The sequence below is a fragment of the Mauremys mutica genome, chromosome 7 (assembly GCF_020497125.1).
Source record: "Mauremys mutica isolate MM-2020 ecotype Southern chromosome 7, ASM2049712v1, whole genome shotgun sequence".
Classification (NCBI taxonomy): Eukaryota; Metazoa; Chordata; order Testudines; family Geoemydidae; genus Mauremys; species Mauremys mutica.
In genome coordinates this window covers 9956124-9973818 of record NC_059078.1, presented here as the reverse complement: position 1 = coordinate 9973818, position 17695 = coordinate 9956124, and the positions used below count along the sequence as shown (strand labels likewise).

General features: G+C 40.7%; 1 protein-coding gene and 1 long non-coding RNA gene across 14 annotated transcripts in view; one reads left to right on the top strand and one right to left on the bottom strand.

Annotated features, from left to right (window-relative positions):
• The window catches only part of FOXP1 (forkhead box P1), a 498144-nt gene that overhangs the window by 240472 nt on the left and 239977 nt on the right, over positions 1-17695 (top strand). Inside the window, exon 8 of one of the 13 annotated variants that reach the window (XM_045023136.1) lies at positions 15812-15981. The exons of 10 other annotated variants lie outside the window; for them this stretch is intronic. The gene's annotated coding sequence lies outside the window, so the exon portion shown is untranslated. Of the gene's footprint in view, positions 1-5529; positions 6661-15811; positions 15982-16856; positions 16978-17695 lie in introns of those variants that run through there. 2 more of the 13 variants (XM_045023140.1, XM_045023139.1) reach the window with 2 other exon arrangements.
• On the bottom strand, positions 6667-11031 carry LOC123373895. The gene is made up of 3 exons (XR_006580931.1): positions 10829-11031; positions 8032-8136; positions 6667-7021 (listed from the first exon to the last, which is right to left on the bottom strand). It is a non-coding gene; the product is annotated as an uncharacterized LOC123373895 (long non-coding RNA).

Genomic DNA, 17695 nt, shown 5'->3' with positions numbered 1-17695 from the left:
TGAAAGCTTTATATCAGGTGCATTCTCAGCTGACTGACAAGCAACAGAGAGAGGGAGTTTTGAAGAGGAAATTGGGATTGACAAAAATTCTACATACAGTCGGATGGTCCCAGGCTGTACTATTCTCAAGTAGATGTGGGAAGCCTATCAAATAACTTTTTCACATGCGGGGGGACAATGCATTTTCTTCCCTAACCTCATTCTGAGGAATGGCTGAACCATTTTGCCAAATTTCCCCCCAAACTATTCAGCCTGAGGCGCACAACTTGACATGGAAAATTTCAGCTCAAAGGGTTAAAGATGCTCAAAATTATAACCAGCTGAAAACCGAGACTCAGCAGCTTAGGTTCAATTCCAGGCTCAGGAGGGATGTTTGCTCCAGTGAACACGGACTCTTCTGCCCATTCTACCCAGGTTTGATTCCCTTCTGCCCCATCCCCTCCAACCTGTCCCTGTCCCAGTCCTGTCTCTTCCCCATCCCTGGTTCCTTGTCCCAGTCACATTTACTTTTCTACCTCAGACTCCACTCCAAAGGTGTATAGCTCCAGTCCCTGTCTCTTTGCCCAGCCATTCTTAGTCCCCTCCCTTGATTCTCTGTCCAAGTCCCACTCCCACTTTTCATCCCTCTCCACACCATTTCCAAACTACTTGATCAGCATGTACTGCTTTCGCCTCCTCATCTGGTCTGTCTCTTCTCCTCCTTCCCCAGATGCTCCTACTCCTAGTCTCCTTCCCCATCGTCCTCATCCAGTCTGTCTTCCAAACTATCTCCCCTCTCCTGCCGCCTTCTTCCAGGTTCTTTGCCCAGTGAGTTCCAGTTCTTCCCCCAAACTCCAGCTCCTTGTCAGAACTGTCTTCCCTCCCACACTGATTCCTGTTCTTACTCTCCTCAGCCAGCCACTCCCATTCCCTTGGATCCAATCTCATTGCCCCCTTCCCACTCCCTATTTCCCTGAGCAGCTCCCAGTGTCAGTCTCGCTCCCAGCTCGTGGAAAACTTCAGCCCAAGTGGTTAACGGTGGCAAAGTTATAAGTAAGGCGAAGATTACATCACAGAGGTCATGGAATCTGTGAATGCCAGAGGCCCCTGTGACATTTTCTGCTTCAGCCCCTGGGCGGTGGGGCTGGAGTCTGTCAGCCAGCGGGGGCCCTGGAGCTTCCAGCCACTGTAGGCACAGGGCCGCCCCACAACTCCCAGCTGCCAGCCCTGGAGCTCTGAGCTACAGTGGGGAGACCCTGCAGCTCCCAGCCACTGGTCCTGGAGCTCCGAGCTGTGATTGGGCGACCCCACAGTTCTCAGCCACGGGCCCTAGAGCTCTGGCTGTGGGTGGCAGGGAATCCCCACAACTCCAAGTTGCTGCGGGCAGCCAGAGGAACCCCAGAGCTCTCAGCCATCGCGGGTGACGGGGGACCCTGAATCTCCAAACTGCCATGGATGCCTGGGGGACCCTGGAGCTGCAGCAGTGGTGGGTGCTGGACACCCCCCCCCCCCACACACACACATTTTGTCATGATTATTTTTAATAAAAGTCAGGGACAGGTCACAGGCCTCTGTGAATTTTTGTTTATTGCCTGTGACCTGTCTGTGACTTTTATTAAAACTAACCGTGACAAAAATCTTAACCTTTAGTTATAAGCAAATAAAAACAGGTCTTATAATGGGAAGAATCAGATAACTTCAGTGCTACCAGCACCACCTATAATGCAAACCAGACACGCAGCGAGGGAGTGTGGGTATGTCTAAAGAGAGAAAGCGCACTACATACATGTGTATAATAATAAAGTAACGCTGCATTGTAATTCCATATGTAATGGAAGCCTTTGCTCTCACATCGGAGTCAGGAGGCCCCGACCCTGTCAAGGATTATCTGCTTTGATGCCACTCTGATATAAAACTCGTCTGGGGCAAGAAGAGAATGACGGGAAGGTTTTTCTTTTCCTTTTTAAATGATGGCAAATGACATGATACGGAGTTGCAGACAGCTATACTGCTGCAGTGATTCTCCCACTCCTGAGAGCTGAAATTCCTCAAATTGGTTCCACAACCCTTTCAAGGTGTGTAATAAATGCCACTGTTCCATGCTGCTGTTACTGCATGACCATGTCAGGTGGTCGACCTTCACCAGTTTAGGGGAGAGAAATTTTGTGCAGATTGTTAAATCCAGGGTGAATACTTGCAGTTGCGTTTGTTGTTTAACACGCCTATGTATTTCCATATTAATTAATATAATTAAGTTGTTACAGCTGTGCTTTGGTTCTCCTGCATTCGCCCATTGTTGAGGAACCTCCATTTGACAGCTGTAAGTATTTACAGCATGGAGCAACGGGCCTTGCAGTCATTTCCCCACATCAATAGTAATCTTAACTCTTCCTCCTAAACTGAAACATTCATTAAACTTTTATCTCAATAGGAAAGCTTCGTGTTTTCTTGACAGAACAGATTCTGAGGCAACTAATTTATTACCGCAATTTAAGAAACAGACGTCTGTCTGACACGTGCAGTGTAGTTCAATAGGTCGCTAGTGACATCATACTTAAAAACACTATCCTCATGCACTGTGCATTTTGGGTAGAAGCTTTTTATTTATAGTTGGTCAGTACAATTGGGATCAGATATTTACTTTCACGTCAGATTAGGTTAAAATGTGAATCTGAAAGAGAAATTTCTGTAACCACGATACGTTTTGCAAAGTGTGCTACTCATATGTGGCTGTTTCAGAAATTATGTGAAAACATTATAGGCTAAATGGTATAGTCATTTGATTTATTAGTTTTTCACTCCTAGAGCCCTGCCTTCAAAACTGGTTCAAGGGGAAAAGATTTTGATTTCTTCTTGGTCCCAAATGGCATTTTATCCTCATCCTAGGACAACTGTATGTTTTAACCCATTTAGGGAGTCTCTGGTTAGGATAGACTAGCATGGGGCTAGCTGGGATGTTTTCAAGGCAGGAATTCAGATGAATTGGCACAGTTGTGTTGAGAAGCACATACGCTGCCCAGCATCTAGCACAGTGGTGTTCTTGTCCATGAATGGGGCGCCTACGTGCTATGGTAATACAACAAGTAATCAATGATATACTGAGTAGCTTTCACGAAAACTAAAGTTCATACAAATTCACCCCTAAAATTAAAAATAAAAATACGGGCAAATTATATCGATTTTTTCCCATTGTCTTTTGGATGGTGGGAGCACTAGGGCTTTCAAGACATTAAGACATGCTTTGCCCTTTCATTGGACTAGCTTCTGAACTGTCTTCTCCTAGAGTAAGGTTCCAGTCAGTGGGAATTAAGGCATCTGAACCTGGTCTATTGTAAACGGCATGGGAGGACCCAACTTCTGTAGAAAATGTATAGAAAGTGGAGTACTAAGTTGCAGTCTAGCATGACTTCTAAATCACATAGAATGCACTCTGTCATAAAGCACAGCAGGCATGTCTTAAAAGAGAAAACAAATGTGTGCAGCAGAAACAGGAGATCTCTTCGGAGAATCTTGCATTGTGGTGGATGTCAATATTTGCGCCATAAACCATGAACAGTCTGAGCCCTTTGCTGTCCGCAATGAGACCTACCTTCCGACAGAGGTCTCTGTGAGCTTGAAAAGTTAAAATCTCACCTGTCCAATGTAAAGCAGGGTTGTTGCAGACAGTATTAACTTGCATTGGTTTTCGTTTTTCTGAGGTTGGTGACACTAGTTTGACAAGATCTAGAGTACTTGATGATTTCCTTGTCTCCTCCCACCTCCCCGCATGCCACACCCTCTTTGTGGTGTCTATAGATCTGTTGCAAATGTTGTGCGTGCAGCGGCTGCTTTGAGTATAGTGTCATGTCACATAATTCTATTGAGCCAGCACTAGGGATGTTTCAGGCACTATTAGAAGTAAATTGCAACACAGCGGCATCCTCGCCATGTCTCTATACCATCTTAGAGAGACCAGGTGATTGAGGTAATATCGTTTATCGGACCAAGGTCTGTTGGTGAGAGAGAGAAGCTTTTCAGCTTACCAGGAGAAGTTGGTCCGATAAAAGATATCACCTCACCCCTCTAATACCTTGGGACTGACATGGCTGCAACAACACCTCATACATCTTTACAATCTGTTATTCTTGAGCTGCTTTTTTCATGTTCAGCATCTGACCTGCAAAACCTTTCTGTGCAGGTTCTCTCTTCCCATCCTGCTGGTATCTTCTCACCTTGCCTCTGATGGCATGTAGACTTTCTCATAGCCACCATCAACAGCATTCTAGGAGTCAGCTGGCAAAGGTGGTGAAAGAGTATTAATACGGGAACTTTTCCCATACCCATCTTCTCTGCAAAATAGCCCATGATGCATCAGGTTTCTAGCCTCAGTAATGTGTGATTTTAAAACTGCCTTTTTGGCGTGGGTTTCCAGCATAGTAGTGCCAAATGCTACAGCACCAGGTGACATAATATTCTTTTCTCTGTTTTGGGGAAGAAAAAAATACCCCACACCCATTTGAAATGGAGTTGCTGTTTTAATAACTGTAATGAAAATGAATTTTGAACAAATCATATATAACAAGTTTACTGTCTTGCACAGTATTCTTTCTAAATATTAGATTTTTTTTTTCAGATCCAACTGCTAAGATCACTGGCCCATTTCAATTTTTATTCAAACAAATAAACCCAATAAAAACACTTATGCTGAGAGCTGAAGCTCCACAATAATAATAATAAAAAAAATCTCTGTGTTGAATTCATTGATTTATTTATTTACTTCAACCGGAAAATTGAGTATTGTGTTAATGTATTTTATAAGAATCACACTGCTCGATGAAATGGCTAATTTATTTTAGCGTATACATAAATAGCTAGCAATTTTCAGTGAGACAGGCTAATGAAAATGATGCTATGAAATTGTCTATACGATGAGGAGTGATGGAGTCAAGTTGTTATTGGTTGGGTGCTAAGACGTAGTGAACTGGCCATCATGTCTTTGAACTTTTGAACTGCTACTTGTTTGTGTGATTTATTGATTTTGATATCTCTGTGTTAAGTTCAACTTTTTTTTCTTTGAAGAGGCAGCACAGATAAGTAACTTATGCTGTGTAATTTTATAGTTGCTTGGGTTAAAAAAATAGTTAAAGAATGTTAAGGTTCCATATGTTGAGAGAGAAGTGTATATGTTGTTAGAAGTCAATGCTAAGTGTGATTTGGCAATACAAGTGTGTATTGTATTTGTAAGGGAAATCTGCCTATGTTCTAAATTGGTATGAAATTATACATACAACTTTATTTCCCCTGACTACCTTAACCTCCCCCTACCCCACCAATCTATTTTATCATCCTGGTGCCTGGTACAGAGAGCACATCGGTGATCTCTTTTGTCAGCTTCTTTTCAGAGGAGCACTGCATTTTTCCCATTGTTCGACAACTGATGTTGACTGGTAGTGCAAAACACTTGAACAACCTCATGTTGGTCTGCTTTGCAGGACAACCGCTCCAAAGAGCAGCCTCTTACCTAATTCTTGAAGACATGGAAACTTGTTTCATATTACAGCTGTGAATCCCTGCCCAAGCTGGCTACTACTACTGAGACTTAACACACATTATACATCAGTAGTTCTCTTCACATGCTAATCCTTTAGTGTGGTGAGATACTGTGCTTGCTGTTCTTGGTAATTTGTTTAGTATCTAGAATTGAGGTATGAAAGTAACATTGCTTGCTTGGTCTACAGTATTTTTTGTAATGCAGAACTTTTCTCGTGACTGTGGCTGTATAGGAACCTTACATGGCAAGCACTTTGAGCTCTGTTTCTGATTGAACAGAATAATTTGACACCTGCATTTTACAATTTGATTCAAGTGCTTTATCCTGCATTTTCAGAGCTTTAAATCCAGCGAACTTGCAGGACTTTTCACAACTAGCCTATCCAGTTAGTGACTTGGCGAAATGTGGTTGGACTTCACTAATCCACTTGTTTTCTGCTTTAAAATATACATTTTAAAGCACATTTTTAGCATCCAAATGTCTTCCATAATTCAGTTAGAGGTCTCAGCAGTCTAGGTGTGTATTTTTGATGATTAAACTGGACATGTCTTCATTTAGATGTTAAATAGCTTTTTTTCCCTGTGACTACAAACATTCTAAAAAATCTCGCAGTGAGAAATTTGGAAGCTAGCAACACTTTTTTTAAATCCTTTTTTCTTTAAAGAAGGCTTGTTTAAACTAGAAAACAAAACTAGTGGGAAGACTAAAAACAGGACTGACACCAACACCATTAGCTGAAAAAAAAAATTTCCATTTCATTGCAACTATGTTATTGTTTACTTTACCATACACATCCTAATATGGTTACCTCCCTGTCAAAGCGGCCGAGCCAGGGGCTGAGGGGCCCCCTCAGGGAGAAGCTTCTAACTGCTTCTCAGACAATAAGAAACAAACGGCACAACTCCACAAAAGGCTTCCCGGAAAATAAGTGTCAAATAAATCCTAAAGAACTCTTCCTTCTGACACACAGCTCTGTATATGTAAACCTGCTTTATACCATGCTGCCCAAACTGAGCTGCGTTTGTTTGGAAATGTAAGCCACTGTTTTTTAGCAATTCATGTGAGGGCTGTGGATTAATTCCTTGAGACATATCTTTGCATACGCCTTTCATGAGTTATGTTTGCCGGAGCCTTTTACTAGGAACATTAAGGTAAGAATGTTGATTTAGCTTGGGACCTTTGTCACTCAAACTAATGCTCATCAGTGGTATAGACATTGTAAAGAAATGCTGCTTAGATCTCTTAGACTCTCTCCTAAACAGTGATGTGTTATGTCTCTTAATTATCATGCCTGGATTCTAAAAATGCCATTAGTTGTAGATGTTGATGGAACAGAAGTGCACTCACTCCAGTGTAAACAGTGCTGTAAATACTGGCTTGGTGCTACCAATTGTCAGCTAGAACAGTTTCTTTAGAGGCTTTTCTGTTATTTCTTCTTCTCTACTTGTGGTTTGTTTGAACCCTCTTGGTTGTTCCAAAATCCTCATGGTCTTGAGGCTTGCCAGTTATTATCTGCAACACCAGAACAAAGGTAGGTTGTTAAACTGTGTGCTCCGGGGGAGGGACAAGTTATTTTTGGAGGGTTGTCTTCCTAGTGCATGACTGGTTGACCTAAAAGGAGAAAAAAATCCTTCAGGAGTCTAGGAATGAGAGAGCGTACACTGTAACAGCTTTATGTAGTGTAGTTTATTTTTATGTAACTTAAAGAAGCAGCATCCTTTTTTATTTCTTTCTGTAGTATGCTCTGTTATTTCCAGAGAATCTACATTGTTAAAGTATTTTAATCTATGTATTCCATTCGATTTAAAAAATGTTCCATTGTGGCATCTATGATTTTATAGTTCACGTTTCTTTTGGCAGCTGTGAATTTCTGTTGAAATTCTAAATAAGGTTTCATAGGGATGACAAGAGAATGGGTATTTTTACACAAGGATTTCAACTTTTTGGTTGGCAAAATTTTAAGGTACGGTAGACTTTTCTGTGACTGTCCAAGTGCTTTAATGCCCTGAACAGAGTTATGTTGTTTTTTTTAAACTGTCTGTTTGTCATTTTGGTTTTTAGTCTGTATGTTACTCAGACAAAGTGGGTGTTTTCTGCAGACTAAACTCTCTTAGCTGGCTGTGTACTTTTGTACATCTTTGGAAATTAAAAAATAATATAATAAACACCCTAACAAGGAACACTTGTACATGGTTCTATTCTGAGGAGTCTTTAAAGCCTGTTCACTTTTATTCTGGAAAATATAGAGAGCAAATTCATAACTTAGTGCAAGAGCAAATGAAGTCATGGTGCGTAGATAGTAAGTTACATAACACCCCGCATAAAATATACATTTTTTTTTAATCTTGGGAATGGACGCTGCATTTGTAGGTACAGCTATCAAACATAGGTGAGTCTGTCCAGGAGCACTTTTACTTCAACCTGTTTTATGCAGCATTATTCTCTTTCATTAGTTCTAACAGGATTTAAAAGCCAACAACCTCCTCCTAAATAAAGCATCATTCTAAAATTATTTTAAATACCTGTTGTATGCTTGGTTATTTCATGGCTTTTTTCACCTCCTCTATTTATTATATGGTCCCTCTGGATTCTTATGGAAGGCTCGGTTCTGCAGCAAAACTGGATAGCTAAGATTTAAAAATATGTATATATTATTTCTTGCATATTCCTACTGATTTCTTTCCTCTGCTTTTTATTTATTTTTCCATTGAAGTATGCAGCCTAACCTGTGCTAATCTGAAGCTCTCTTTAAAATATAAAACCAAGTCATTTAACATAAACTTTGTGCTCCAAAACTTTCTATCCTAGAATGCTGGGAATGATTATTTTTTAATTAAAACATAATAGTAAACATCAATAAGTATATTTTAAAAACCGAAGTATATTTTTGAAACACATTTATGTTTTTGCTTTTTGAGCCTGGAGGGGTGGAGTGGGGGCTAGGAATTAGTAGCCTTTAATTAGATGTGGAGATATTCACATTTTACTGGGATTTATGTTAGAACATGGAATGGCGGGTGGCTTGTTTCCTCATTATGAATACTCCCTGCACATAATGAGGTTCATCATTAGTTGATGGAGTGAATTTGCCCTAGCTCTACCTTGAAAGGCACATAATTTACATACTACTTCAGAGCTTAGGCTTTAATGGATTCCTCGATGAATAAAATGAAAAGCTACTTTCTTTAAATTTTTGAACACTGTTTTGATAATACGGTTTTAATAAGACATTCAATTTGCTAGTTAAGTATATGTGAAAGTGCATTCCCAATTTTAGCACAAAATATACTTTTTCTGTTGTTTTTATATAACAGTGTAAATGTATAGGGGTGAGGGGACATGAAGGGTTTATTTTGTTATATATGTGCTACATTCCCCTGGCACTGCTGCTGTGCAATAATGGCCTTGTACAGTGAAGATTATCATCAAAATCAAGTGCATGAAAGCTTACCTGTAATATTTTAATAACATGTAGTGTGCGTCCTTGTGCATTAAAATTCATTTTGCATGAAAATTATTTTTTTTACTGCATATTTACTGTGTACATTTGCAGTGACTGGTCTATAGAAATGGGTTACTGACTGTCAGGATGACTTTGACAAAACCAGTAGTCCCACCTCCCTATTTATTTTAATGAGAGGAGAGCAGCAAAAACTTCTCTAGTGCAGTTCCTCATCTGCAACTGCTGTGTCGATATTATTAGATTAGAATAAATTGAATTGTAGATTGCCTAATATGCTGTCATGTCATCAGTTCACTAGAGTACTGGTCTACAGTATAGAGTTAGCAGGAAATGATTTTCTTTTCTTTTCTTTTTCTTCCCCTTTTTCCTATTTGGATGAGGGGGAAAAACACAGCATAACACTCAGCAAATTTGTAATACTGAAGTCTTTGAAACCAGCCAAGGGAGTTTATGTAACAGCATGTTGCTGAACATGTCCTGTGCTTGTGGCAGGCTGGTCACCCTTGTGTCGTTATCAACAGTTCACGCTGACACTGAAAGTGGAAAGCGGGTCTCTCTACTTTGTCAGCTGCAGCAGAGGAGTATAAATATGAGTGGAAGGCTTGTTTTGATCGAATGTTTTATTACCTGAAAACGAGGAGCATATATTAACATTAATAGAATAGTCTGTGTCATTCTTTTTTAGGTAATTTACCTCATCTGCAGACCTGTCTGCTTCAAAGTCTTTCTCTGTTCTAAAACATATATTTGTTTAGGGAGTTTTCATTGAAGTGTACATGACAATTACAGCTGTTCATTAACAAAATTGGGTATTTGTTTTAAACTTTAACCAATCACTTTGATATGCTAATTATGGTGTAATTTAATTTGAGCCCTGTAATGATGATGCCGTTATTATGGACATAAATGATGCAGTTAAGCTGAGAGTAATCTCATTTGCATACTGTACATGCCAGTAAATTAAGCCCTTTCTTCGACTGCTTCAGCTTTAATTTTCCACTTCTTTTCACACAGCGTCTTTTCAGCCACTCTCTTATAAGCCCACTTTGTAATAGTGCTGATGACTGTTTGATGTGGAGAGTTGCTGCACCACAATAATGCAAGACACAAGATGTAACATTTGAAGGATTCATTATCTTACTGAGTGTTCCTTTAAGAAGCTGAGATTAACAGGGAGTGGAAGTGTCTTCTCTGTTGAACATTACAGGTTTTCTGATCAATGAAGTGGGTTTTTTTGGCAAACCCCCATATAAAAAGTACCCCAACAAACCCCTATAATATTTTACAGTAACAGTCCTAAGCACTATAGTAATCTTATTGTAAAATGTAGTGTATTGGACCATTACTGCAGAATATTGTAGGGTAGTGCAGTGTTGTAGAAAAAGTCACCTAAGTACAACAATGTGCAACATAATGAAGATATTAGCACACTAGATAATCCCTAAAATTAAGCATATGTTGTGAAAAAGCTTCCTATATGATTTGTAGTCAGTTAGCATTAAAATCCGAGTGGTTTATCTCTGTCATCCTACTTTATTCATTACTTTTGCCTTCTGTGCATCTCATGTGGATTACATTTTATATTATAAATTAATTTTAAAAAATTATATTAGTTACATATACAGCTCATTTGCATGCCTCTTAATGTTGTTAAAATGCTTGATTTAATTAAACAAAAGCCACTAAAACCAAACAAAAATAAAATGGCAACATTTATGTGCTGATTTGAGTGGGTTTAATGCTTTTCCAGTTTACCATATAACTGAGCTAAAATATTCTCACAGCAATGTGTCGCCCTGAGAAATAACCTGGAATGAACAGGACTTTTGATTCTTGCTCTATTTCTAGCTACTCACTTTTGGTCAGCTGTTTTCATTGTTAAATGCCTATGGAAATAAAGTCCATCGCTAGGTTTTTGGAGGCAGCTGGCGAGTCTTCAAGCGCCAGGGGTGTGTGGGTGACCAAAGCTAACTAAAGATCATTATTAAATCTTCGCAGTCCTTTCCTTGAACAGGGTCCCATGACCAAAAACAGTTTGTGCTGTTCATAAACATGCAAGTTAGTCACTTCCTGGGTGAATAGTGTAAAAACTGTTGACTGCTAAGGCACACTGCTCCTTATCTCCTCCACCCTTTATGGTACACAGCAAACAAATGGGAGGTTCTGTATTTGCCAACTGTCCGGTATTTAATGAGACTTCAGTTTTTATGGTTTTCCTGCACTTCGTCTCAATTCCATGTGTCTCCCGTATGCTTTCCACGCCAGTTTTGTTTCCAGCATTTTTCCTATGGGAGACTACTGTTCTAGTACTCTTGACAGTCTGAATTTACTGTCAGCAGCAGCAGCAGCAGCAGCATTGGATCTGTCTGTGTGTGATCTAACTGCACCCCTGTCAGATTTGGTCCCCGCTCTGGCACGAAGCTGATAACCGTTCCCGGACAAGTGGTTTGGGTGTTTTTGTGTATGTGTGCGCGTGCGCACCTGTAGAGTCTGTGGTGTGGGGTTCCCCTCTTAATCTGTAGTTGTTTTCCTATCTCGAGTTAGATTGATTGTGTTTGATAACTTCCTCGTTCTGCAATGTAATGTTCTTTTTCTTTTGGTTTAAGAAGTTCTCATGCAATACTGCAGTCTTCTTTGTATAGTTATTTAGGTATTTTGATTCCCTCCTCCCCCTCTATTTACATGGATCTGGATCAAGGAAGAATATTTACCAGGGTGGTTTTCAAGAAAAATCATGTGGTACAGTGTCCCATAGAACTCTGATATGGACATTTGGTCTCCATCCACAGCAAAGGATTCAAGAGGACACCAGAAAGTCAGTCTGTCTCTGTGGAGAGGACTAAATTGAAACCTTTTCATGGGGGTCATCTGGCTCAACAAGGTCTGTGCTGTCTCCAGGCTACATCTGGAATATCATACCTCCATCTCCACATCAGAAACGAAGTGTGCACATGGAAAAGGGGGAACTTCAGCTCCTGTCCAGAGCAAAGTTTTCATAGTTCCTCCCAGGGATGTTTTTCCGAGCTCAGAGTCCTCAAAGGATATTTCTCCTTTACCTGCACTGAGCCCTTCTTCCTCAGAGGAGGGTGAAACTTGCAATGATCCCCCTGCTGGTTGTCATCAGAGCTCCTAGGCGCTTCTTGATCCCGCAAGAGGCTTCAGTTGCTGTTAGAACCAGGCACCTGATAACTCCACCAACCTTCTCAGGAAAAAGGGATTTCCATTTTCATAAAATAATCCAGACAAAGCTCACCTTGCCAACTCCAGAAGGTTGTGTACACTTCAGTCTCATTGGAAAACTCCAGATGCTAAAGTCCTACTAGCCAAATCTGTCAGTAAGATCCCTTGGGCTTCCTGTGAAGAAGAGCTCTTGGCTTCAGCTCTCAGCATCATCCTTGTGCTCTAAGGAGTCTTCTCTTAATGTAGACAACGTAGCTATTTCCCAACAGTGCCATTGGGTACTGAGAGAGAGTTATCCTCAGTCCTTGTAGGAATACCTTGCCTCTCCTAAACATCCTGGGCTAGTAGAGCTTCGATACTACAGCATCTGCCAAAACATGGGCAGAGGAAAGTGCATGCTGTAGTCTAAGGAGATATAAAGGAATCTCATCTGATGCCTTCTTATGGTTAACTACCAAAACAATGTGACCCTTTACTCTGTAAAATTGGAGATCTCCTGTCTGGAGGGAAAGGGATTTTCCTCCATAATGGTTTGAATGAACTGTCCTTTAAAAAATGCTGTTGTAAATGCTGCCTTAAAAGGGATTTTAGGCAGAGACCTTCCTACCGTCTGTGACCCCTCCCCTTTCTAGGAGTTTGTCATTCCATTATGGATTTAAAAAATACAATTTATCTATGAAGAGATTCTCTTCTCTCTCTCTCTCTCTCTCTCTCTCTCTCTCTCTCTCTCTCACTTTTCACCTCTCAACCTGGATTTACATTTTCAGTAAGTGTCTCCTTCCACTTATTTCCGAAGAACTACAATCTTCAACCAGCTTGGGGAAATCAAATCAATACCAATTCAGACAGCTTGCTGTGCAGTCCCTTGAAGGCTTCTGTAGAAATCAAGATTTCTTGAGTCACAGGAGGTTGGACTGTTGGGTACTAGTGGTTTTCCCAAAAAGTTATTTTAAAGAGTTTAAGAAAACTTTCCCCATTTCCAGAACAGTTTTGCCTTCACCTCTCTCCCATGCTGGACAAAAGGCCTTCACAGCAGTACATGCTTTTGGGGGAGAACAAAGCCAGTGAACCTATCCCAAAACAACTGTTCCAGGTTGGAGGCAATTTACTTCATACTAGACAGTAAAAATATCTTGAGCATCAGGAATTGGAGGCAAGAATAGTCCCCTGCCTGAAGTGGACTGTCTATCATATGATGTATCAAAATTTTTTAATTGAAACCATTCCCTCCCCGTTGGCCTCCTTTAAACCTATTAACATTAATAGACACACAGGAGACATGTCAATGTGTCTGTGTCTCCCAGTCAGTAAATCAACTCAATTTCAACTTTTGTCTTGACCCTTCTTCAATCTAGCATCCGTTCTGTAGATCATCAGAAATATTGGTTTAGTAGCATCTCCGGCATACGATACATAAATGACTGGTACATGATTCTGCATGAAAACAGAACAGGTTACCATAAAGAAGCCTGTACAAGGTATGGTACTATTGGGATGCCTTATTGCCCAAGGGCTGTTACATCCAAAAAACCCTTTAAGTATTCCAAAACTTGGGTCTGGAGAATAAAAAAAGAAGAGCTTTCTCTGTCTCTCTGTGTATGTCACCTGGGAGCCCTGACTCATACCCAAAAGAACATAGCCTTCCCATGCCTAGAAGGGATCACAAATATTTGAGATCCTATCCTGTAATAACCAAAAAGGAGAAGTTGTCTAAGCCCTGGGCCCACAGTCTTCTGATATGGTGTTCTTAATTCTGAATAAAATCCCTGCAGGTCCTCTTCACAGCAGGATGAACTCCTGCTCTCTCTCTCGCTCTCTCTCTCTTTTTAATTTGTTCACGTTTATAAAAGCATCTCTCCCGGGTAGTAGGCACTATACAGTCATAAATAAATACGAACAAATCTCAAATCAGAAAGACCGTAGAAAAGATGTCCGCACCCAGCAGAACACGCTCCTCCCCTCCAGGCACCCTACAGAATAGAGACGCTTCTAGCTGTTCTCGTGATAGACAGCCCTAAACTAATGGCTCACCAGCAAATCTACCTGAGAGAATCTACCTGGTTTCTGATGTCAGCAGCTGGGCCTAGGGAATACTTGCAGCGAGTAAGATAGCACCAAACAAATAGTTTAATCAGTATTTTCAATCTGTGAGCGCTTGGCGCAGTAGGCTGTGGCCTGTTGTTGGAGAATATGATGTCCAGTGTAGCTGACTGAACCAACATGGGTGTGGTGAGACCAGGAGCAATCCCTCACAGAACAAACATCCTGCAAGTGTGAGGTGTACCAGGAAAAGCAATTAGCAAGAAGGTTGAAGATAAAGCAAACTCCCCCCTGCTGCCTTTTGTGCCTGCACCATCACCAGCATTCCAAGGGGCAAATTCTTTTCTGGTTTGAGAGGGTGTAGTTTCTATTTCTCTCATTTACTTCCAGTCCCCACGGAACAACAAATTGATCTAGGTGCACGCCCACTGCTTGCTAAATCACCAACACTATTTTGCCACTTACCCCTGTTTTAATATCAGTTTGCAATGCCATTTATGTTGCCAAGAATTCAGCCCTTAGTCTCTCTGACTCCAAAATAAGAAACCTCATAGATGATCTTCTGTGAGTACAAGGACATTTTTCAAAGAACTGCAAATTCTGTAGCTGTTTGGCGTGCACATATAGCGTCTTGAGGGGCATCCTCTCTAGGAACATATCAGAGGCCAAATTCTGCTCTCGGGTGAGTTCAGTGGAATTACTCTGGGCTTACACCAGTATTTAAAATACTGTCAAAGAGCCCACCAGTCAGACTGCTTCTCTTCATGCACCTTGTGTCCCGATGAGTGCCCCCTCCCCTCCCACCACACACACCTTGAAGTTGAGCTTGGTTTGTGAGCAGGGCCTCCTGTGCAAAACAAAACTTGCCTCAACTGAGTTCTGTCCATTTCCTTCCATTCCTGTAAAATAAATAAATTAAATTAAAAATAGCACCTCTCTTGACAGTCAAAAAACCACCTACAACTTGCCTGGGAGTATATTTTGAAGCTCTGCTGCAACTTGGGTCATACCGTGGGTCCAAAACAAGAATTATTTCGCAAATTAAGAAGAAATCCAAAAGGCTTTCAAGGTGAACCCTGCAGCAGTGCTGAGCATCTTGAATTGGCCATCTTGTTTCTCTCCTCCTACTGGGAAAACTCTTACCTGAGAACATTTACCATTACTATTGCATGTGCCAAACAGATGGACTTCACGCACCAGTATCTGCTTTAGAAGGCAAACTTGGGTCTGTACGGATGCGCCAGCAAGGTGGAACAATAGCTGGATAAATCAGAAATGGGAGTGAAAAAATGATGAGGCCTTCCCTGTAAGTGGAAAGAGTTTATATCATTTGTAAAACATTATGTACATAGGCAGGCAGAGTGAAATAATGGAAAGCTAAATGGATGCAAAATAATATATATATATATACATACACACACACTGTATATGAGTCCATGGAGTTTCTATGGGAAGAGAAAACCCTGATCTTGGAGCTTTCTTGGAGTCAATAACTTCCTTCATATTAGATTTAGAAGTGCAAGATGACCGTATAAATATGCTTTAATATCATAGGATTTTGATCAAAGGGTCAACTATGAGTAATAAAATAGGAAATACAATTATTGCTACTATTTCAGATCACAGCGCCTGAGAGAATCTGAGCAGTCAGGAAAAAGAGACTTAACATTTGGAGAAGAAGAAAAAAATTCCGAGATCCGAGCCTGTTGGTCCATAGAGGAGAGAACTGATTGAAGAAAGGAAATCTTTCCCGGAAGACAGCCTTGTATTCAGTGATTGTATTGTAAAAGTAAAGCCTACTTTTGGGGACTCAACACTAGCTAATTCACTGTTAACTGAAATCAGAGGGGAAAATTAATCAGATGCATTTGCAGAAGACAAAACCAGAGTTGTGTTAGAAATTGCACTTATAAAAATGATCAGCAAAGAAGCTATGCTTGCTGTTCAGTTGTGTGTCATGTCTGGCTAGATTTTGCATCACTCTGCACCCCCCTCCCCATCCACCTAACAAACTGTGGACAGACATTTTTACATAAGATGTAAATGGTACAGTAGCTTTTAGTTTGAGGGGACACATTTTAGTCCCTAACAAGATGTTTGTGTATTTTGACACTCAACTGGCTCTTTATTTAATATATGAAAGACTTCTTTTGTTTAAAAAAAAATGACACCAGGTCTGGATGATATTCCTCTCTGTGGACTGCAGAATTTCTATAGACAGGCCTGGACAAACTAAGAACCAGGTATCCTCAGGGGCCAAGTTTTGGCATTCAGTTTCCTCAGAGGGGGAGGGATGGTACCATTAATCCTGTAATAGCCAGATTCCTCAAGGTAGCATCTTGTATCCTCCCACAGTTTAGAGCCTCACTTTTATATTGGCGCTTGAATATTCTCTTCAAAGGCTATGTAAACCCTACTTCAAACCCCAGTCATCCCTCATTTACTTGTAGTTATTACCTTGGTCAGGAGATGGGTGAAATGGCTGTCCTTTCCTGTTCTCCCTCATCTCTTTTAAGTATAGTCTTTTGCTCCGGTCTAGTTTCTTGAAGCAAGTGATATCTTCCTCCTGAGCCTAAGTTTCTTTCCCAGAACTGAAAGAGAGAGGTCCTGACAGGATGGTACTCAACCAAATTCTCCATCACATGATCGCACATTTCAGAAGCACGCAAAGCTGCAGTGGTACAATGCTCAGCTGAGCTTGAAGTTTATTTCTTCTGTGCCATGGAAGAGAGGGAAAACCTCACTGGAGGAACTCAGCAAACTCTGCAACCGGATCACATCATAGGTATTTCCTAGCTGCTGGTTGTTTCCTGTGGCCTGGTTACATCAGCATAAACACCTATCTAGGGCAAGAGTGGTTGGGACAGGCCCCTACCCATTTATAAGAAATTTGTAAGACTCACCAGTTTGGGATCCTCCTGGGAATACCTAAAATATATTAGTTGTTTAGTGTCAGATCTATAAATATTAAGCTGTATAAGAAGGACTCACATCCAGGGATCTCCAAAGAGAGACACAAGTTCATCTGGTATTTGATTGCCACCCATTTCAATGACGTAACGGATAAGGACTTGAGTTTTCAGCTTACATTCATTAACTCCAGTTGCTTGGGTTAAAAATAACGTCCTCGGCCTGATGCCCTCTCCCTATTTTTCTTGAGGATGGCAGAATTTCTTAAGGGCACAGGGAGATGAGACCTGTGTCCTGTTCCCAGCTCCACTGCTAAGTCCTTTTGTTACCTGGGGGAGGTCACTTACAATCCAGCAGAACACTTAAGCATATGCTTAGCTTCCGTTGGGCTATGCATGTGCTTAAAGTTAAGTCTGTGCTTAATTTCTTAGCATCTCTGTGTCCCTGTAGCTCCACATATAAATTAGAAATAATATTCTTCTTCTACTTCAGGGTTGTTGTGGTGGTGCTTAAATAATTCATGTTTGTCAGAAGCTTTCAGTCCCTCAGATGTAAGGCATTATATAAGTACTAAGTATTATTATTTTGATGAT